General features: G+C 38.5%; 1 long non-coding RNA gene across 1 annotated transcript; it reads right to left on the bottom strand.

Moving 5' to 3' along the window:
- Positions 1-5,030: 5,030 nt before the first annotated feature.
- LOC144538540 (uncharacterized) lies at positions 5,031-7,648 on the bottom strand. The gene is made up of 2 exons (XR_013504340.1): positions 6,988-7,648; positions 5,031-6,948 (listed from the first exon to the last, which is right to left on the bottom strand). It is a non-coding gene; the product is annotated as an uncharacterized LOC144538540 (long non-coding RNA).
- Positions 7,649-7,742: the final 94 nt, after the last annotated feature.

The following is a 7,742-nucleotide window of genomic DNA, read 5'->3' as shown; positions in this document are numbered from 1 at the left end:
AAATGAAACTAAAGTTTGACCTTTATACCTTTCAGCTCCTCCCACTTCCTGTTCCTGTTCCTCCGGGAGTTTCAGTCCTGCCTGTTCCTGTTTAAAATTAAAGGCCCTTCTCTTTTTCTCATCAATATTAGCATTAATATTATTGTGTGTTGTAAGGTGAATTTGTTCCTAGTTTGTCATCACATGCCAGCCAGTATTTAGTACTGGGCCAAACAAGAGGAGCATGAAGTATTTCACAGGACTTCGATCCGGTTCAGTCTGACAGCGTCACTTCACAGCAGTGTTGCTACATCAGTTTATTCTCTGACTGATTCTGTTGAAGTTTCATGCAGCAGCTCCTTCAGTCTGCTGGTCAGAAAACAACCTGAACGTCTTCATTTGTGTCAGAATTTCTCAACCTTTATTTCATCTTAGAATGTAAAATAATCATGACAAATAAATGACATGACTCATAAGTACATGTGCATTAATTATATTCTAAACTTAGCTGTGTTCAAAAGTGAAAAAATGGGCGGGGCCAGAATGTATTTTTATTGCAAATATTTATGATCATATCTATAATCTTTGTAATGAAAGCCTTTGTCTTGTGAAATTCTTCCAATAATGAATCAGTAAAACAGCCTGAACTAAAAATCATCGTTTGGGGTCGAAGTTCACGGTCTGTTGTGCACGGGTTCGCTGAGTCAGTTTGGATGAGAAAAGCTCCACTGCGCTGCAGTCTGAGAAAGGTTTCTCCTTATAACGAGATATGTTGGTATGTCATTATAACGAGAAACGTTTCTCGTTATAATGACATAAGTTAGTATGTTGTAATAACAAGAAAATATGTCATTATAACGTAAAAATATCTTGTTATAACGAGAAAAAGATCTCGTTATAACAAGAAAGGTTTCTCTTTATAACGAGATGCTGAGCCGATTTTTTTTTCCCCACTGTGGAATCAATATGCTGCCGTATTGATGACTTTGTTTTTGGTTGAAACTATACACTTGTCTGTTTCTTCGCGGTGGAAACTGCAGTAGCGTCGGTGGATGTCTTTGCAGCACAGCACTTAATAAACTCACTGATAGGAGCTGCGCTTCCTGCAGCAGCGGCTGCGTCTGCTGCTCCCCTTCACCTGGCTGGTGAGCGCCGCCTCTCCCAGACTCCACATATCGAAGGTTTTACAGTCTTGGGTCTCTTGCCAGCCATACTTGGTACTTTTCCTTAAAAAGCCTTCTGTTGTTGAAGCTGCACTTGCCTGGCATATTGTCGGCAAAGTGAGTTCGCTAACGGCTATGTTAGCAGAAAGCGTGTAAACAGACTGTCAGACTCAACGAACTTCTCACACCACCAAAATGCCGCGATGGTTACGTGACAATTTACTTGACTATTTTCATGCTTGGATTAATCAGTAATTATGTTTGATGCAACTTTAGCTATATTTCCAAGCCTGTACCATCACATGCTGCAGCAGCTTGCAAGTCGTTGTCCAGGGCAACATCCTCCTCCTGACACATCACCAGTTACGGCAGGTATCGGCCTATTCTTTCATCTGTCTGTGCTCTTTGCATCTAATTTCATGTCAAGCCATTTCTTTTTTTATTTCTGTGACGGTGCCCTGACGACAAATCACTATAGTCCTATAATATTCCTATAATACTCCGATAGGGACTTAGAGTGTCTGTGATACTCACTAGTGAGTTTATAGTGACCATATCATGGTATTTTCGTCTTCTGTAGTATCACTATAATATTCCTATAGGGAATTATAGCTTTGTTGGGATATTTATTTAGTATTCATCTAAAATGTAGTATAGGAATACTATAGTTGTTTTTCGTAAGGGAACGCACAACAGACGACACTGCATTACTGTAACAGCACAAGTTATTTTTTCCCATTCCTTGGCTTTAGCAGGGCCTTTGATTCCAGTATTGAATTACATTACAGTAAATATTATATGCTTTGGTTGACTTATTTCTGATAGTAGGACTTCAGTCTCAGAGCTGGTAGACTTCTCCTTAGTCTTCCGTGTCATTTTTATGAATGAAGCTTCCCGACATATGGGCCGGACCCCTAACCTTATATGGCATTTATTATTTATTATTTATTTATTATTACAGTTTTTCTCAGTCGCTTTGGTACTTTTCTCAGATCAGAATTGAAATTCTCAAAACTACTTGTTCAACCTCCACATCATCCAGTCACTTGTGCACATCATAAAAGCAATTTCTCATTCTTTTGAACAAATTGCAAATGCTTTGGCACATTCATGCAAATGATTATGTACAATTGTCTGCTGTTTCCTACATTATCAATTGCTCATGTCATGTTGATCAAAATGTATTATACTGGTTCTCTGTTGAATAGTCTTACCCCCCAAAACATCTAGGCATTAGTTCATTGCATAAGTCATTACATGCAAAATGGTTGAACCAGTTGTCATAATCTGTCAAGCATATTTTCTATACTTTTCTATTAGACTTTTTTTGTAAATGTGTCCTGAATTGATGAATTGCTCTCAGGTGAATCTTGACTTTCACTAATGAAGGGGAATGTGTGAAGCGTTAGATCAACCAATGATCAACCAGTTCTCTAAAATAGCAGACAGGCAGGAACGTCAGGAGGTGTAGAAAGACCGCACTGTAACTCCCCATACAGCGCTGCATGTACAGTTCTGCCTAAGGGGAGTTTCCTATGTTTACATTTCTAATTTTGTATTTTTTTCCTTTGTGCTATGCAGTGCTGTGAAACTTTTCTGTATCACAATGACATGGTCTGTCAACAAATTACAGTACAAACAGTAAAAGCGTAAATGTGAATCCTGTCCAATCTCTTGCAATCGATCTCCCACATACAGTAATGTGTAACTTTGTACTGTTGAAATTGAAATATGCCATACAGAAAAAGTGCAGCCTTGTGCATTTTCAATCATTGTCATCAAAACCTTAGCCATAGTTTACATCAGAAATACTTACAGAGTCACTGTTATATTGACAACATGGCTAAGCATTTTGACTATCTTGTTTGTAAACAGTGACATAAGGACTTGTCATTCTGATGGCACTGACATGTTCACTGACATGTTCACTGACATGTTCACTGACATAAATATTTACTTTTGAGAGATAGACTAAGGATTTTGAGCAAGTTACGGGCTTTTGCAGGTAATCCATTGTGTGGTGCTGTTTGTACGAATTGTTTCGAGAAGATCGTGGTGAAAGAACGTTTTTTTTTCCCATAATACGTGTCCACAACATGTAAATTGCTGTTTAAGAGGTTGTATTCATTTCACGTATTTTTGTGAGATCACGTTTGGAGAAAGCAGACGTTCACTTGTGCAAAAGATTTGTTGAAGTAGAAGAATTTGTAGAACAGTAGAAGTTTGTACTTGGTATTTCTTTTGCTGTAAGCCCTGAAGGGGCTGAAACCCTATTGCTTTTGTGCTGGTTTATTATTATTGTTCATCGACGTTGGCGCAAATTCCCGTGAGTTGGTACATCGCAGAGACATCAAATTTGGCCTAATGACAGCTATTGGTAACCATTACTAGGTCCAGAAAAATGAACCCAATCGGCCTGAAGGTGGCGCTATAATAAAGGTTTTACGTTAAAGGCCATAACTTCCACACCGTAAGTCCGATTTTCACGAAACTTGGTGCACATATGCAGGTGTCCTAACTCTACAACTTTGCCATTTGCACCCTCAAGGTCCGCCTGGAAAGTTTTTGAGATATTTTGAAAGTTTTGAAAAACACATTTTTAACATCTCCTCCTACACCGTTTGACCGATCACCACCAAAATTTTTATGTAGCAACTACAGACCTATCTCATTAAAAGTTGTTAAAAGGTTGTTGATATCTACTGTCGTTTTGAAGTTATTCATTTTTAAATTTGAGAGAGAGCGTGGCCTGTGTCATGATCTGCTCCTGTTTCGTGGTCAACCACTCCTTTCACTCCCCAGTCCTGCCATCCTCCTACCAGCCACCAGATGTCCTCGGACTTTCCCTCCTCACACACACTAGCTGACATACTAGTTTGAATGAAGTGTTTCATTTTGCCAGTGATTTGTGGAGTTTTGCATTTTGTGTTCGTGATTTTGTGTTTTGTGTTAAGAGTTTTGAGAAAATGAGCCCTAGTTTCAGAAAATGTGTGTAAGCAATTGTGAAAAACTGTAATGTATATTCTGATGAAATAACCATCTCAGTTACAAGCTCTGTTTTAATGTATATTCTGATGAAATATTGCCTTTAGGCAGCAGGGGTCACTGTTCTCAGTCAGCATTGAAATGACTTTTAGAAACTAGATGGCGCTCAGTAGAGCTCACACCTCCACTAACACTCTGCAGTTGTCAATATATGTCAGTTCCACATGTGGGATTTTCAACAAAAGTTAATCATTTTTTCCATTCCACATTACCAACTTGATTCATATTAATAACTCTCTTAATTAATTTTATGGGGATTATCCCATGAATTACGGGGTGAATTAATGTAAATGAATGAAATAGAATTACTGATTCGTAGAGGTATTAGTGAATTGAAATTACGCTGATGTGATTCTGACTTTGCCACTGGTGTTGCAGTCAGTCCTTGTCTGGATTTGACTTCAGATGTTCCTTATCGATAGTTTTAATGTAGGAAATATTTTACCGAGATGGATATTTAAGGAAACTCATTTTATACATTTTTGTGTTTGAGGATTTTTTTTGTAATTACTGTCAAAAGAGGCTGTTCGCCATTTCAAACTGCTGCCACTCAGATTGTCCACTAGGTGTCTCCAGTCGGTTAGTTAATTAAAACACCGACATGAAGAGATGTATGTTTGATTTCCCTCCCTTAATGCTCCGGTAAAGAACTCACAGTAGACAGATCAAACTAACCCAACATCGTCCAGCTTCTCTCAGCTGGATCAGAAGTTAGCAGCAGCTTCTCCTTCCCTCTGGCTCTACTGGCTGCAGTTTCATCTGTTATTCAACTGCAGACACAATATCAGTTCAGAAACTTACCAGTGATGACTGTTCTAAAATACCATGTGGTCCAACAAGATATGTGAGGCAAACTCATTTTATTTACTTATTTATTTTTGACAGAGGCAGGGATGGATGGACCAACAGGCAAATCTTTATAACATCTGAAGAACTTGTACATAATGTCACCTAGAACATCAAGTCTATAAAGTACTAACTGCAGTTGCTGAATACAACTGGACAAAATGTAAGACAAGGTTTAGCTGTGGTCTCAGAACCAAACAACATGAGATATTTCTACAACCTGCAGACACTTCACTTATCTTCATTAGTGAACATCCCCCTAATGAAGAAAAAAAAATACATCTTTCTTTAATTGATGGTTATAGTGCTGCATTGCCCAGACTTTTTGCCACAGTGTGACGCAACCACTATTTCAAATTGTCAAAAGCATTTTGATTGAATATCCCTTTAATAATATCTGTAACAAATATGCTCATGCTGTACTTTCTTTTCTTTTTTTTTTGGAAGGCTCTATTTATCCAGAGAGACCTGTGTATCCATCTATGTTAGTTGTTCATTGCAGGTAATTGACTGTTATATTGTCAGTGAGTGATAAATAGTATATAGTGATTTTTAATTGATTAGTGTTTATTTATGTGTCATGCACCACAGGGAGCCCAGCCCACATGGGCTATAAGACACAATATTAATCAGATACAATGAAAGATCAAACAGAAAAAGCAAAATAGGCTACATGCAAACGTATGGAATGTACAAATGAATGCATACTCAATGTAGAAATCATATCTACAGAAGGTTAACTAGTCTTAACTGGAGTTCTTATGCTTCTCTCAAACCAGAACAAAACAAAACATAAATTTATCTTTACTTAGCCATCTTTTGTGAACAAAAAACTCTGTCTTCTCTCCAAGATTTATACACACACTGAGCAGTGCTAAACACTGATTTTGGATCAGTTCAAGTCTCGGTCCGTCCTCCAAAGAAAACAAATCAAGGTCACAGACTTCATAGAACAAACTGTGTCTCACATCATCATACAAAGGAAAGTAAAACATAAAACGAATTTCACTGCACAGTATTTTTTCAGTTGTGCAGTTGGGCGGATTGCCAATCTATTAATACTGTAAGTGTAATGTTGTGTGTCGGCCACTAGAGTGCGCTATAGGACCGATACACAGTAGAGATGTGAGTGAATGCTGTGGGAAGGCTCTGTCTATCCAGAGAGACTGTGGGCTGGGTTGCCAGGTCTGCGGTTTTCCCGCCAAATCGACTACTTTTAAAGCTCCATGTCCTCCACTCTCCACTGTTTTATTTTGTGTCTTGAGGTCCATTCAAAGCTGTGTGTGTGGTGTCATGAACCAAAAACACTCTCAATCCATTTTGACATGTTCATTTTCCAGCATCTAGTGAAGAACTCTAACTTAGATCCAGGAGTCAACAAAAATAGTCTTTGTAGCCTACTTCACCAATGTTCATTTTTGGCAGGTTGTGGAGCGATTTAGTGAAGGCCAAAGCTGGCAACAGGAAGTTGTAATGAACCTGTTTCTCAGTAGAGAGCCTAAGTCCCTCCCCTTCCGCTGTCCCCCATGGGACCTTATTTTGGAAAAAATATGTACGGTAGTCAACAGCGAGACAAATAATTGTTTGATCCCGTTTGAATTGTGCCATGAATTACACATATGATGTTTTGTCAATTTAAAAGATCATTTTGCAAGTCAAGAAAGTCGCAGTTTGTCGTAAAACAGTAAAGTAACGTTTAGTTTTGTGTGAAACCGCTCAGTGAACTACATCTCTCGTCTCGCACGATATACGTCACCGACACCAACATGGAAGGAAACATAAGAAACACACAGGCATCGCTAATGTTAGCCCCCACTGTACTAAAACTATCCTAAACCAGTTTAAATCTGTTCTTCCTGTCTACCTTCCAGGTTGTGTATAATACTCCTGCTGTCTGAGAGGGACTGAGCTTCAGCTCTGGGTAGCTTGTGGAGAGAGGAAGTTATGACGTCACTTACGCCACTTTTGGGTGTGTAGTCTTTCTAATTACGTATTTTCACAGTCTTATACTTCAACAGTTTTACGACAAACTGCGACTTTCTTGACTTGCAAAATTATCTTTTAAATTGACAAAACATCATATGTGTAATTCATGGCACAATTCAAACAGGATCAAACAATTATTTGTCTCTCGCCGTTGACTACCGTACATATTTTTTCTGAAATAAGGTCCCATGGTGGTCCACCGGAAGGGGAGGGACTTAGGCTCTCTATGTGGAAGCTGTTACCATGACGATGCGAAAAGGGCCTGGACCGTTCTATCCATTCAAGTTCTGTGGATCGCTCTCATTGGGTGAAAGTGCTGTCATTCAGAAAGAAAGCTACAAAAAGCTGGGATTCCACTGGGTCCCAAAGACATTTGTGATCACTTGACTGCGGGTTTTTTGTCTGATAAATACGGAAATTAAAATATGACGACAGGACTTGGAAAAAAGTGGGTGGGACAAATTTACATTTTATAATTGTTCCTATGCCCATCGTATATAGACAGTGGAAAACAGCAAATCAGGAGAGAGGGAGGGTCATTAATGACATCAGTAATCAAGAGGAAAGTCTGATGAGCCATCACTGATCTCAATTTTTGGAAAATGTAGATATATATATATATCTATATCTATATAGATATAGATATAGATAGATATAGATGATCAAAAACATCCAATCATGAAACTGAACCATTTTCATCTACATATGTTTGTCTCTCTAATG

Source organism: Centroberyx gerrardi, chromosome 4 (genome assembly GCF_048128805.1).
Source record: "Centroberyx gerrardi isolate f3 chromosome 4, fCenGer3.hap1.cur.20231027, whole genome shotgun sequence".
NCBI classification, from domain to species: Eukaryota; Metazoa; Chordata; class Actinopteri; order Beryciformes; family Berycidae; genus Centroberyx; species Centroberyx gerrardi.
The sequence above is the reverse complement of the archived record's forward strand: the minus strand, read 5'-3'. Positions and strand labels throughout refer to the sequence as shown.